General features: G+C 44.8%; 1 long non-coding RNA gene across 1 annotated transcript; it reads left to right on the top strand.

Moving 5' to 3' along the window:
• Positions 1-836: 836 nt before the first annotated feature.
• Positions 837-13,874, top strand: LOC131186940 (uncharacterized). The gene is made up of 3 exons (XR_009152458.1): positions 837-1,142; positions 10,403-10,627; positions 11,301-13,874. It is a non-coding gene; the product is annotated as an uncharacterized LOC131186940 (long non-coding RNA).
• The last annotated feature ends 624 nt before the right edge of the window (positions 13,875-14,498 follow it).

Below are 14,498 nucleotides of genomic sequence, written 5' to 3' on the forward strand. Positions count from 1 at the left end.
CCCTAATTTTCGGGCCTTCTGGCCCACTAGAAGTAGGGAAATAGCCTGTTTTCTGCCTCTGGAGGGCCTGGGTGGTGGTGGTGAAGGCCTGTTTTTCTCTCACCTGGCCCCAGAGCCTCTCTATGAGTCTGGGAGGTCGAAAATGGCTCTTCCCACCTCAGAGGCTCTCCGGAGGCAGAAACTGCCCATTTGCCAATTAGAGAGTGGGTCCTAGAGAGGCTCTGGGGGTTGGGGAAAGCAAAAAAGTCACTTCCTGTCCAACCGGAAGTTGACAAATGGGCAGTTTCTGGCCTCCGGAGGGCCTCTGAGGGGGTGGGAAGAGCCATTTTCGACCTCCCCAGACTCATAGAGAGGCTCTGGAGCCAGGTGAGAGAGATCCCAGTTTTTTCTTAAAAACCTCCAGTGATGAAGCACCTACAACTTCGGAACGCACCTTCTGTTCCACTGGTTAATTGTCCTGAGATTATCTGCTTGAGTAGTGGAACATCTGCAATCCAAAACCCATGTTCCGAAAACATCTAAAACCTGTCCCCCCCCTTTTCTTTGGTCCTAGTTTTGTTCTACTGTCATCATCAAGGTCTCAGTGCCCTATTTTGTTGGCGCTAAAAGAATCATAGTGTCGAGGGCTTTCTGTACTTCCATGGGTGGTCTTCAAAAATCTCAGCAACGGGTTCTACTTACCTGGCATCCAAAATGGACCACATGGAGACTCCTGGGAGGGGTAGGAGGGGCCAGCCAGGCATAGGATTGGGCAGTTCGCCGAGCTGGGCAGAATCCAAGCTAGAGCATCGTCTAAATCGTGTGACCAGTTAACAGCCCACTACTGTGTATTACACATAAAAGCAAAAAATCATGATTATTAATCCAAGGCGTATCAAAAGAAAAAGATTTTAATTAATTTTGATAGTCAAAGCCAAGGAATTCACATGCACCAATGGGCCAACTGGCCAGCAACGACTCCTCTGTTTTTAAATGAACAGCCGAAGCTGTTGCAAAGGGACCTTGAAATGACCAATCCCTGACCTTCTTTCCTCCTTTGCAGCAAGGGAATGGTTGACCAAGAATCAAGATGCTGTCCATGAATCCAAACTGCGACCAACAAGGAGTGTGAAGTTGACGCTGGAACGTAACTTAGTCCGTAGGTAATGCTAAGAGTTTTGCTTCTTGGTATCTTCTGCCTATCACAGTAACCTGGGAATCGTGTAGACCTGGGTCTGTTTTTGGAGCAGTAAAATCATGGTCCTCTTCTTGGCTCAAGAGGCTCCCATAAAATGTTTTCAACCAGTTGTCTTCCTTCGGTTGACCACACATTGCTAAAGGAAGACCCATGTTCTCTCTTTGTTCCACCAACCTCTTGACCTGACACAGTCTGTGCAAGATGTTCCAATCCAGTACGCAAAACTCAAGGATGGGTCTCATCTGCCAATCAAGAAACTTCTCAAAAGTCCCTGCAATCTATCAGAGTACAGCTGGAAGAGACCTTGGAGGTCTCCTAGTCCAACCTCCTGCTCAAGCAGGAGACCCTATACCTGAGAAGGTGAATCTATGGCACGTGTGCCACAGGTGACACACGTAGATATATTAGTGGGCACGTGAGCTTAGCTCCCTAATTTTCGGGCCTTCTGGCCCACTAGAAGTAGGGAAATAGCCTGTTTTCTGCCTCTGGAGGGCCTGGGTGGTGGTGGTGAAGGCCTGTTTTTCTCTCTCACCTGGCTCCAGAGCCTCCCTATGAGCCTGGGGAGGGCGAAAATGGCTTTTCCCATCCCCTTGGAGGCCCTCCAGAGGCCAGAAACTGCCCGTTTGCCAATTAGAGAGAGGCTCCTAGACAGGCTCTGGAGTCTGGGGATAGCAAAAAAAGTCACTTCCTGTCCAACCGGAAGTTGGCAAACGGGCAGTTTCTGGCCTCCGGAGGGCCTCCGAATGGGTGGGAAAGGCCGTTTTTGCCCTCCCTAGACTCATAGAGAGGCTCTGCAGCCAGCTGAGAGAGAAAAACGGGTCTACCGGGCCATTACGTGCAAGGAGCGGGGGAAAAGGGGGGTCACCCGTGCATGTATGGGGGCGGAGTGTGTAGAATTATGGGTGTGGGCATGCACGCACGCGACCCTTACCGCCCTCCGCCTCCTGGCACACGATGGCAAAAAGATAAGCCATCACTGGTGTAGGGTCTCCTGCTTGGACAGAGTTGGACCTACAAACTCTGGGTGGGCGCGGCCAATAACAATAAATAATAAAAATAATAAACAAAGTATACAAAACAATAAGCTCTGCAGGCTGCTGGCGGACCACAACAATAAGACACACCTTTTTCCCCCAAAAAAGAAGGTGAAAATCTAGGTGCGTCTTATACTCTGAATAGAGCCCCGCCCAGCTTCTCAAATGGAGGGTTCAGAGGCTGAAAAAAGCATCAGAAATGAAACTTCAGGAAAAAAAGCCCCCAAAAAGAGCTTCAGAAAAAAGCCCCCCAAAAGAGCTTCAGAAAAAAAGCCTCCAAACAGAGCTTCAGAAAAAAAAGCCTCAGGCTTTTTTTCTGAAGCTCTGTTTCGGAGGCTTTCAGAGGCAGGTGAAAAAAGTTTTTTCTGAAACGGAGTTTCAGAAATTTCAGAGGCAGAAAAAAAAGCAAAAAAAAAAAAAAAAAGCAAGGCACAGAGCTCACAACCAAGGAACCTGTTGCTAAAATTCACCTCTGGGAACAGCTGATTGGGGGTATTCCGGGAGGCCGATCCACCCACCAATCAGCTTTTTTCTTATTTTCCTTCCCAAAAACCAAGGTGCGTCTTATATTCCGGTGCATCTTAAACTCCGAAAAATACGGTGTATGAAGTAGGGGAGGCTTTGGACTACTGTATTGGGAACTGTATTATCTGGCTGATGTTTTGACATGGATGAAAGAGTGGATCGTATTGAGGAATACAAGGTTTTAGACTTTGGAAGGACATGGTTTACAATTGGGGTGCCATGCTTTCCTGTGGTGTGGGAAGAACAAGATACATGGATATTTTCAGAGACATTATATAAAGAATGCATTTGTTAAGGGTAATCTGGGTTCACAACTAAGGTTGTGGACTGTTGAGCAGAGCACCCTACGCATGAAAACGACCGAGACTGGTTGTATACAATAACAGTCACTTGCAGACAAACTGGGGTTTGATATTCCTTTACTTTTAGGGAAAAGGCAAAGACATAGTCCAAAAACAATCCAGGTCATACACATAGAAAGTCAGTCAGTCAGTCTTCTTACCAATGTAGACTTGCAAAACAAACAAGGTCTTCTTTCAGTTTAGCAAAACACAGTTCAATTCACAACAGTCAGTATCTTGAGGAATCAGTAACTAGCCATGATCAAGCAACGATCATAAAGCTCAAATATACAGTTGCAGCATGTCATCAGGTTACAATCCTGTAGCGTCCCTGTAGATTCCCCACAAGCCATAATTTAGTAGTCCTTTTATACATTGGCTACAGAGCTCAATCAATCAGGATGCTTGCATGATGCAGCACAGCTTTAAAGCAATATCATGCCTTTCTATTGACATACATAGTTAGTTTATATATTGCCTGGCCAGCTAGTTAGGCAAATGACAATTTCCTGACAGCATTAATGTTGGTATGGGAGAAAATTAAAGAACAACATTATTTGAGGACACCAGTGTGGCTTTCAACAATGGAAGCATTGATTCACCCAAATGTTATTAACATGGAAAATATTGTTAGATACAAAGATAGTTTGAATGAAAAGGGGGAACTTAAAATGAAAGACGAAATGAGTGAGCAAGGGATCGATATACTTTAACATGGTACTTACAAGTGCAGATACGTTCTAGATATGAGAAAGATGCTAAGAACTAACAGATAAAATTTTAACAGGAACAGAAGTAAGATTGATATAGAAATTGAACAGTTATTTATTGGTATAAAGTTGGAAGAGAAACAAGTAAAGGAGACAATGATAGCATGGGCGAAAAATTTTGGTTATATGGTAAGGTAAAGGTTCCACTCGCACATACGTGCTAGTCGTTGCCGACTCTAGGGGGTGGTGCTCGTCTCCGTATCAAAGCCGAAGAGCCAACGCTGTCCGAAGATGTCTCCGTGGTCATGTGGCCGGCATAACTCAACGCCAAAGGTCACGGAACGCTGTTACCTTCCCACCAAAGGTGGTCCCTATTTTTTCTACTTGCATTTTTACGTGCTTTCGAAACTGCTAGGTTGGCAAAGCTGGGACAAGTAATGGGAGCTCACCCCATTACACAGCAGCACTAGGGATTTGAACCACTGAACTGCTGACCTTTCGATCGACAAGCTCAACGTCCTAGCCCCTGAGCCACCACGTCCCAGTTATACAGTAGAAGTAGATAAATGGCAGAAATTGTGGGACAGGAATTATAAATTAACACTGTCAACTGCATACCACATAAAGAGAATTTGTATAAGATGTTTTATAGATGGCACCTTGCACCAGGGAGGTGAGTTAAATGTTGGAAGTGCCACCAGTTATAAACATGGACATGAGCACACGAAAAGAGTACAAATAAATGAGGACAGTAGGACAGGGATGGTAGGCACGCTGGTGCACTTATATGCACTTACAGACCTCTTAGGAATGGGGTGAGGTCCACGGTAGACAGTTTAAGGTTGAAGCTATGGGGATTTGAGGAAGTAACAGAGTCAGGTAGAGCATTCCAGGCATTGACCGCTCTGTTGCTGAAGTTGTATTTTCTGCAATCAAGTTTAGAGCAGTTTACCTTGAGTTTGTATCTATTGTTTGTCCATGTATTAGAAAGAAAGACACAGACTTCAGAGGATAATTAGAACTGCAGAAAAAATAATTGCTACCAACCTGCCTTCCATTGAGGACCTGTATACTGCACGAATCAAGAAGAGGGCCATGAAAATATTTACAGATCCCTCGCATCCTGGACATAAACTGTTTCAACTCCTACCATCAAAACGACACTGTAGAGCATTGCACACCAAACAACTAGACACAAGAACAGTTTTTTCCCGAAGGCCATCACTCTGCTAAACAAATAATTCCCTCAACACTGTCAAACTATTTACTAAATCTACACTACTATTAATCTTCTCATCGTTTCCATCACCACTCTCTTTCCACTTATGACTGTATGACTGTAACTTTTTGTTGCTAACATTAAGGGTTAATTGCAACCTATGACCATCATTTGTGTTGTAAATGTTGTACCTTTGATGGAGGTATTTTTTTTCTTTTTCTTTTATGTACACTGAGAGCATATGCACCAAAACAAATTCCTTGTGTGTCCAATCACACTTGGCCAATAAATTCTATTCTATTCTATTCTATTCTATTCTATTCTATTCTATTCTATTCTATTCTATTCTATTCTATTCTATTCTTGCGATTGAAGCTGAAGTAAATAATAAAAATAATAAACAAAGTATACAAAACAATAAGAGGTACCAAAACCCAACTTTCACACTTTACACAGGCACGCAACACAACTGACTCATACACAATGTAAAAGCAGCTGCACTTGACCCAAAATGGCCCCTGCAACATGCAGGAACCTCACACAGCCACAAAAAGCTCAAAAACCAACTTTCACACTTTACACACACATACACACCACACCACACCACAACTGACTCTCTCTCTCACACACACAAAATGCCACATACAGCTTTGTGAGATTCTGTGTGTTTGTGTCGTTAGAGTGAAACACGACAGAAACACACCAAATCTCAGAAAGCTGCACAAATATTTTATTTTGTTTTATTTATATTTTTTTAGATCAGGGGTCTCCACCCTTAGTAACTTTAAGGTTTGTGGACTTCAATTCCCAGAGTTCCTCAGCCAGCAAAGCAGGCAGATTCAGTTGCTGACTGAGGAGATGAATTGCAGGCAGGCAAATTCAGTTGCTAGCTGATGCAACTGATGTACAGCATGGCTTTGTCAGCCGGAAAGGAGCAGTAATAGGTAAGTGCTTCATCGCAGCCCAGAACCTCTTAAAAGGAGGTTTAGAAAACATGTTTTTTAAGGTTCTGGTGATGAGGAACTCAGCTGGGATCGCCAGAGGAGCCTTTTAAAACTTTTTTTTCCCCAACCTCTTCGGCCGAAGAGGTTGTTAAAAAAAACACCAACAACTTTTAAAGGGTTCTGACGATCTCAGCTGAGCTGCGGGATCCTCAAAGGCTTTTTTTAAAAAAAAACTTTTAAAGGCATGTTTTCGGCTGAAGAAAAACTGCTTTTAAAAGTAAAAAAAACCAAAAACCCTCTGAAGATGGTGCGGCTCAGCAGAGGCAGGGGGCGGGGCCAGGGATTTTTGCTTCCGGTTCTCCAACCACCAGCCGCCATCGCTACCGGATCGGACGAGCTGGTCCGAACCGGGAACATTTCACCCCTGGTCTAGGGACTCCTGCTTGGGTGCAGGGGGTTGGACTAGATGACCTACAAGGCCCCTTCTGACTCTGTTAATCTGTATCTGTATCATAAATCCATGGTGCTTCCTTAACAGACATGGTCAGCCATTTGATCCCTGTGTAGCTAAATCCAAGAAAGAGCATTGTTACAACACACCCACACCCACACCAGGAAGAGCATGACATTCGTGAGAGGAAAACTTGTGTGGACGAGAAACAGGCAGAAAGACTATCGGTGACTGTTCTCCTGGCTCCATAATTTGAGAAGCGAACTCGTGATGTGAAAGGAGGGTTAAGAAACATCGACATCAAAAGGGATGCAAAGTCCAGAGAAGCTGGAAAGGGGCAGATAAACTGGTTGTGTCCAGCCTTCTGCTCCAACCATCTCAACTGCTGGTACACTGGTCCCGTATTCTTCCTTTGACTACACAACGCCCTTGGGGGGAGACTGGCTAGAAATAAACAGGCTGCCTGTTGAACAAACAATCCTTCTGTCTTGTATTCCGAGCAGAAGGTGTGACTGGCGGATGAGCCCCTAAGGAAAGGAACCGAAATGCCTTACAAGACAGATCTGGAATTTGCCCCAAGTCCAAGGAGGATAGAAGAAAATATGACCCTCTGTGAGCACCACACAGGGACACAGAAAGATTTGTCTTCCTACAATAAGAGAGCCAAGGGGTGTGGGTGGCCTCAGTGTTGGGACTACAAAGTCTGTTTGATAACAATTCCTTATATGGGGAGATGGCACGAAGAGGATGTGTCTCGAGCGAGGGTGGCTTTGATGTGAGATAGTTCGCATCAAAGCCAGCCCTTTCCACACACCCTCACACACTTGAGTACTTGTAAATCCTTGCGGACGTGGAAGAGGACCTGGTCTAAGGTTGTTGAACTAGCCAGCAATCACTTCTCTAGGAGGTTCTTCGACTCACCCTGTTGAGAAGACGACCTTGGACGTCCACCTCAAACGCCATGCTTGTGGACCATCTTTAGGAGGGTCAGGATCGGGACCCAAGCAGGGGTGGGATTCAGCCAGTTCAGACCGGTTCGGGTGAACCGCATGCTAATTTTACATCTGGTTCACCGAACCAGTAGTTGCAAGGATGGGCTCACCCTGCTCACCTTGCCCCACCCCTCCCAGGAGTGTCCATATGGCCTGTTTTGGATGCCAGGGCCTGCACGGCAGCTCTGAGAGGGTGAAAAACAGGCCTCTGTTTCCAGCCTCCGGAGAGTCTCTGGAGCCCAGGGGAGCCCATTTTCATCCTCCTGGAGGCTCAAGAAAAGCCTCCGGAGCCAGAGGAGGGTGAAAAATGGGCCTACCCGAAGTCCGGAAATGGGCCCATTTCCAGCCTCCGGAGGGTCTCTGGAGACTGGGGGAGGCCGTTTTCGTCCTCCCGGAGGCTCAAGAAAAGCCTCCGGAGCCTGGGGGCCACGCCTCCATGGCCACACCCATCCGGCAACCAGGCCAAGAACCGGTTGCTAAAATTTTTCAATCCCACCCTTGGGCCCAAGGCTCTTGGCATGACTAACTTCTATCTGGTAGTTAAAAGGCTGACATAGATCTTCTGCATCAGTTATATTATTATTTATTTTTATTTATTAGATTTTTATACCACCCTTCTCCCGAAGGACTCAGAGCAGTTCACAGCCATAATAAAAAATAGAACAATATACAATTAAAACAATTAAAAAACTTATTATATATGGGCTGAGATATAAAACAATATCCTATTAAAAATTAAACTCTCTAAAAATATAAAATTATAAAATTTAAAAATCATGAAGCCAGTCCTGCACGGATGAATAAATAGGTCTTGAGCTCGCAGCGGAAGGTCCGAAGGTCAGGCAGTTGGCGTAATCCAGGGGGAAGTTCGTTCCAGAGGGTAGGGCCCCCCGCAGAGAAGGCCCTTCCCCTGGGGGCCGCCAGCCGACATTGCTTGGCGGACGGCACCCTGAGAAGACCCTCTCTGTGTGAGCGTACGGGACGGTGGGAGGTATTCGGTAGCAGAAGGCGGTCCCGTAAGTACCCTGGTCCTAAGCCATGGAGCGCTTTAAAGGTAGTGACCAACACCTTGAAGTGCATCCAGAAGACCACAGGTAGCCAGTGCAGTCTGCGCAGGAGTGGTGTTACGTGGGAGCCACGTGTGGCTCCCTCTATCACCCGCGCAGCCGCATTCTGAACTAACTGCAGCCTCCGGGTGCTCTTCAAGGGGAGCCCCATGTAGAGAGCATTGCAATAATCCAGGCGGGAGGTAACAATAGTCAAGATGGATCAGTCTTCTATTGAAGGTCTTCTGGTGCAGTCTTCTACTCATGCTCTTAAGTAGAGCTGGCACATGGATCAGTCTTCCAGATGCTGACAACAGCTGGCAGGTGGATCAATCTTCTCAATGGTCGTCCACGGCTGTTATCACCTTTGTTGATTACACCGATTGGGATTGTTGGCCAAGATGATGGGTGGGGGTTGTACTTCAGAAGACCCAGTGGGACATTTCCTGAGGGATGGTATGTGTATGACTTCAGAGGTAGGACTGTGATTTTTTTTACCAGTTCAAACAGGAACATTGGCACGCTAGTCATCTTACCTTCTTCTCTTCAGATCCTTGGATGGTCCTCAGAGTTGGGTTCTCCTTAGGTGGTCCTGAACAGATTTAGCATCTGGATCTCACTTGTTGGCTAACTCATGGTCATGCCCAAGTCATGAAGAAGGGAGAAGGCCATTTCCTCGCCTGTAGACTTAGAGAAAGAGAGAGAGAGATATATATGGGATGATTTAGTTAAGCTGGACAGATAAATTATCTCGACCCAAAGTATCTCAACTAGAAAGAGCCAGATGAGTGTAGACAGAGATGCAGTAAACACCTCTCTCTACCATGATTGTTATCACAATCAGGCTTTTAACTGTCTTACTTCAAACAGTGTAGTGGTTAAAGAATAGATGATACCATCTAACTATTTCCTCCTTTGAGGTCCCCTTCTCCTCTTGCCTTCCAATGTACTCATTCTACTCGCAGTGCAGCTACAACGGCAGCATGGGCTACCCAGGCTTCGGTTGAGGAGGTTTGTAGGGCAGCTACATGGACTTCTCCATCTCCCTTCATACGTCCCTATAGACTGGATGCGTATGCCTCGGCAGAGGCTGCCTTTGGGCGGAGGGTCTTGCAGAAAGTCCACGAAGAGTCACGGTCATCAGCCCAGACCAGTTCCCGCCCGTAGTGCTCATCAGTCTTTGGTATATCCCCAAATGGCACCTCCCATCGCCACACTATGGAGAAGGGACGTTGGTCTTACCGTGATACGTCCTTTCTCATAGGGGCGATGGGAGGCGCCAGTCCCACCCTGTTTCGGTCAGGTCCGACTCCCATGGGGGTGTGGGGGTGATTCCTGTTTTTTCTAATTTTCAGCTGGATCACTTCGGCTTCGTTGTCAAATGCTGGGGAACGTCACCAGGGAGGCGGATCCTCAGAAGTTTTTCTTTCAACTCAGACACAAACGTGCCTACCGTTCCTGTCCTATTGTTTTTCTTTTCTTCTTCCTATATATATATATATATATATATATAGGTCTTTGGTTATTTGGGTTTTCTCCCGCGTAAAATTGGAAGTGTCTTGGCGACGTTTCGACGAAGTCTCATTCGTCATCTTCAGACTTCAGCTTCGTGCTTCTGGGAGCAATGTGTGATTGCAGCTGTTTCTTCCTTTTTAACTGCAAGAAACAGCTGCAATCACACATTGCTCCCAGAAGCATGAAGCTGAAGCCTGAAGATGACGAATGAGACTTCGTCGAAACGTCGCCAAGACACTTCCAATTTTACGCGGGAGAAAACCCAAATAACCAAAGACCTACATACAAACACACGCGAAAACCTCAGAAAACAAATATATATATATATATATATATGCTTATACCTCCTAATATTTACTCATATATATGTTTATATATTATATAATCTTTTTATATGATTTTGTGACAAAATAAATAAATAAAATAAAATAAATGTTCCCAACATCAGGGTCTTCTCCAAGAAATCCTCTTTCAAGAAATCCCCCTGATCTGTCCTTCTAAAGAGCAGTCAAGGTGGATTTCCTTCAGGATCGACTGACTGACTTGAACTTGCAGTCAAGAGTCTTCTCCAACATGAACAATTTGAAAGCGACAATCAAAACCTATGTTTGTTTGTCCAACCAAACATTTCCTCTTTGACGACTTACGAACAATGGCTGGTTTGCCTTCCAAGGTATGTTTTTATTCAGTGGTGAAATCTGAACCGGTTCACTGGTCGCACATGCGCAGTGCATACCAAATGCATGTTGCGTGCGCATGCGCAGTGCACACCAAAAGGAGGCTTGGGAAGGTAAGTAGAAGCAAGGGAGGGGGGATCAGCTGTGATGCACGATTTAGCTTTGCTAGAAAGCAGGATTTCCTGCTTTCTATCAAAGCTAAACCCTGCTGCACAGCTGATTGTTGGAATTTTTTTTTACTTCCATTCATATCCTGCCCTTCTCCGAAGACTCAGGGCGGCTTACACTATGTCAAGCAATAGTCTTCATCCATTTGTATATTATATACAACGTCAACTTATTGCGCCCAACAATCTGGGTCCTCATTTTACCTACCTTATAAAGGATGGAAGGCTGAGTCAACCTTGGGCCTGGTGGGACTCGAACCTGCAGTAATTGCAAGCAGCTATGTTTAATAACAGACTGTCTTAGCAGCCTGAGCCACCAGAGGCCCTGAAATACTGGTTCAGAGGAACCGATAGCTTTTTCCCCCCCTACCAGTTCACCCGAACTGGTAGTTTTTATCACTACCAGTTTGCCCGAACCGGAGTGAATCAGTAGCATTTCACCCCTGCTTTTATTCTTATTTTAATTCCATGTTTTGATGAATTGATGGCACACGCCAAGCAGAGGTGGTATTCAGCTGGTTCATACCGGTTCGGGCGAACCATTAGCGGAGATCACAGGTGGAAGGGACATGTGTGAGCCGAGCACATGCGCTGAAGGTGCGGGGGCGGCGAACCAACGGTAACAAAATGTGAAACCCATCACTGACACCAAGCCATTGGGAGTTGTCCAGGATCAAGAGGACGTGTAACTTCAACTGTAAACCAATAAGATCTAACTCTTCCCTAGAAGCTTCTCAGGCTTCAAAGTCCAGCTTCACCCACCTTTTTTTAAGAAGTTTGGATCCTTTTTTGAACTTTTTGGTTGGCCCTGCCGGAGGAATAAGGCGGAATGAACTGGAAAAGATGCGCACCAGCCAAATTCATTGCCCTTCAAAAACATGTGACCGAGTCTGTTTATTCAGATAGACCCGTTATTGTAGAGTTTTAGTCACGGAGGAAACTTCTAACCATAATTAGACACATGATAAAAAGATGTTATATTGCGTCTTCAAAGCTCTTTCTTCAACAGAACTCTTTTGTTTGCAAGCCAGCGAGTCAACAAGCCAAGATGAAGGTTGTACTTGTTGTCCTTCTGGTTTTTTTTAAATTTCCAAATAAAAAACTGCAAAGAAAAATAGCGTAAAATACAAAAAAAAAAAAAAAAAAAGAGCCCAATCTTAAATAACTCCACGGATCAAAATTTGAACGAAGCACAGAACATCGGAAAATGTTAAAGGAGTGCATCCTTTAAGGGTTTGCGGAGAATGACCTGCTCCAGATGGAAGTGAACGTGGAGCAAGAAGTGGGGAAATAAAAGGTTTTTTGGGGTAAAATTTGGAAAGGTCTGCTTTCGGGTGCCAATGGGACCCCTCCCCCCCAAGAGAATCACACGCTGGTGTCAGGGTTCCAAGTAACAGACCCAACGAAATCAAAACTCCAAGGCCTGGCATTTCCTCAAAGTAAGAATTTATTAGGGATGCCATATTGGCACAGCTGGTGAAAAAACCCACTTTGAAGGGCCCAAGATTTTCACCACCTGAATCCAAATCCAAAGTTCTTGTCCCTAGGTCACTTGTCCATCACATGGTCCAATCTGGAAAAGTGGAAGAATCAGCTAGGAAGAATAACAACAATTAAAATGAACATATTGCCAAGATTGTTGTATTTATTCCGCACAATCCCGATAAAACTGGGGAAAAAAATATATTTTGAGGAACTTAATCAAATAGTACACACGGTAAGTATATCTGGCAAGGGGAAAAAAAAGCAAGAGTTGGCTTTAAAAAGTTGCAGGATACCGTGTTTTTCAGAGTATAAGTGTTGTGACCCTGGCCCAAGTAGGTGGTAGGAAACTCAGTCTGTGAAAAAACAAACTTTATTCGAACAGCTGAGAATTACTTCATTCCCAGCGTCGTTCAACTCAGATTAAAACAAATGCCTCCCAACACAAATTCCTCAGTCCTATCGCAAACCTTGGTCCAATTAGGCAAACTGTCAAAGGCCTTTCGTGGCAAACATGCAGAAGTCACAAAAATAAATGCAAGACGTAGAAGAAGCAGAAGACGAAGCTACCAACGTTGTTTTCTGGCAAAGCCCAAATGCCGCTGCTGGTCGGTTTTAAGCCTTATGGGAGGGGCCAATCATCTCTTAGCCTTACTCCCGAGTCGTCCTCTTTGCTTGAGCTGCTCTTGCCTTCTGGCAGCTCTTCTCATGCGTGCATTAGGAACAGGCTCCTCCTGTTCATCTGCCTCTCTATTATCAATCTCTGGAGGCTCTGGAGTCCGCACCTCACTCCCCGATCGCCCTGGCCTCACCTCAGCCTCATCGCTGTCTGACTTCATTGCCAGCTCTGCAGGCTGCTGGCGGACCACAACAATAAGACACACCTTTTTCCCCCAAAAAAGAAGGTGAAAATCTAGGTGCGTCTTATACTCTGAATAGAGCCCCGCCCAGCTTCTCAAATGGAGGGTTCAGAGGCTGAAAAAAGCATCAGAAATGAAACTTCAGGAAAAAAAGCCCCCAAAAAGAGCTTCAGAAAAAAGCCCCCCAAAAGAGCTTCAGAAAAAAAGCCTCCAAACAGAGCTTCAGAAAAAAAAGCCTCAGGCTTTTTTTCTGAAGCTCTGTTTCGGAGGCTTTCAGAGGCAGGTGAAAAAAGTTTTTTCTGAAACGGAGTTTCAGAAATTTCAGAGGCAGAAAAAAAAGCAAAAAAAAAAAAAAAAAGCAAGGCACAGAGCTCACAACCAAGGAACCTGTTGCTAAAATTCACCTCTGGGAACAGCTGATTGGGGGTATTCCGGGAGGCCGATCCACCCACCAATCAGCTTTTTTCTTATTTTCCTTCCCAAAAACCAAGGTGCGTCTTATATTCCGGTGCATCTTAAACTCCGAAAAATACGGTGTATGAAGTAGGGGAGGCTTTGGACTACTGTATTGGGAACTGTATTATCTGGCTGATGTTTTGACATGGATGAAAGAGTGGATCGTATTGAGGAATACAAGGTTTTAGACTTTGGAAGGACATGGTTTACAATTGGGGTGCCATGCTTTCCTGTGGTGTGGGAAGAACAAGATACATGGATATTTTCAGAGACATTATATAAAGAATGCATTTGTTAAGGGTAATCTGGGTTCACAACTAAGGTTGTGGACTGTTGAGCAGAGCACCCTACGCATGAAAACGCCTGAGACTGGTTGTATACAATAACAGTCACTTGCAGACAAACTGGGGTTTGATATTCCTTTACTTTTAGGGAAAGGGCAAAGTCATAGTCCAAAAACAATTCCAGGTCATACACATATAAAGTCAGGGATGTTACAAAGTCTTCTTACCAATGTAGACTTGTAAAACAAACAAGGTCTTCTTTCAGTTTAGCAAAACACAGTTAGTTCAATTCACAACAGTCAGTATCTTGAGGAATCAGTAACTAGCCATGATCAAGCAACGATCATAAAGCTCAAATATAGTTGCAGCATGTCTTCAGGTTACAATGCTGTAGATTCCCTGTAGATTCCTAACAAGCTATAATTTAATAGTCCTTTTATACATTGGCTACAGAGCTCAACCAATCAGGATGCTTGCATGATGCAGCACAGCCTTAAAGCAATATCATGCCTTTCTATAAACATACATAGTTAGTTTATATATTGCCTGGCCAACTAGTTAGGCAAATAATAATTTCCTGACAGCGTTAATGTTGGTATGAGAGAAAATTAAAGAACA

Source organism: Ahaetulla prasina, chromosome 18 (genome assembly GCF_028640845.1).
Source record: "Ahaetulla prasina isolate Xishuangbanna chromosome 18, ASM2864084v1, whole genome shotgun sequence".
NCBI classification, from domain to species: Eukaryota; Metazoa; Chordata; class Lepidosauria; order Squamata; family Colubridae; genus Ahaetulla; species Ahaetulla prasina.